This window comes from Bison bison, unplaced genomic scaffold (assembly GCF_000754665.1).
Source record: "Bison bison bison isolate TAMUID 2011002044 unplaced genomic scaffold, Bison_UMD1.0 scf7180017864354, whole genome shotgun sequence".
NCBI classification, from domain to species: Eukaryota; Metazoa; Chordata; class Mammalia; order Artiodactyla; family Bovidae; genus Bison; species Bison bison.
In genome coordinates, this window is record NW_011494926.1 from 5,734,964 (window position 1) to 5,735,305 (window position 342).

Consider the following 342-nt stretch of genomic DNA (forward strand, 5'->3'; position numbering starts at 1 on the left):
TCACTTGAGCTGCTCGGACCTGGGAAGAGCACAAAACTCAGGCCCAACTGAGTCTGCGCCTCTGAGGACTACCCGAGTGCCTGAACCTGAGCGGCTTGGACCTGGGAGGTACATGCAACCCAGGGCTGGCCTCGGATTGTTCCCGGCGGAACAACCTAGAGCCCGAACAGTGTGGGCAGGGAGGCTACACGCGCTGTGAGCGGGGGCAGACCCAGTGTGGCTGAGGCACTGCGAGCGCACGCCAGTGTCATTTGTTTGCAGCATCCCTCCCTCCCTCCCCACAGCGCGACTGAACAAAGAGAAGAAATACAGCTCCACCCATCAGAACACCGACACAAGCTT

General features: G+C 60.2%; 1 protein-coding gene across 1 annotated transcript in view; it reads left to right on the top strand.

The window, feature by feature from the left end:
* Positions 1-342, top strand: part of MYCBP2 (MYC binding protein 2, E3 ubiquitin protein ligase) — a 269,123-nt gene that overhangs the window by 248,803 nt on the left and 19,978 nt on the right. The gene's annotated exons all lie outside the window — the stretch shown is intronic.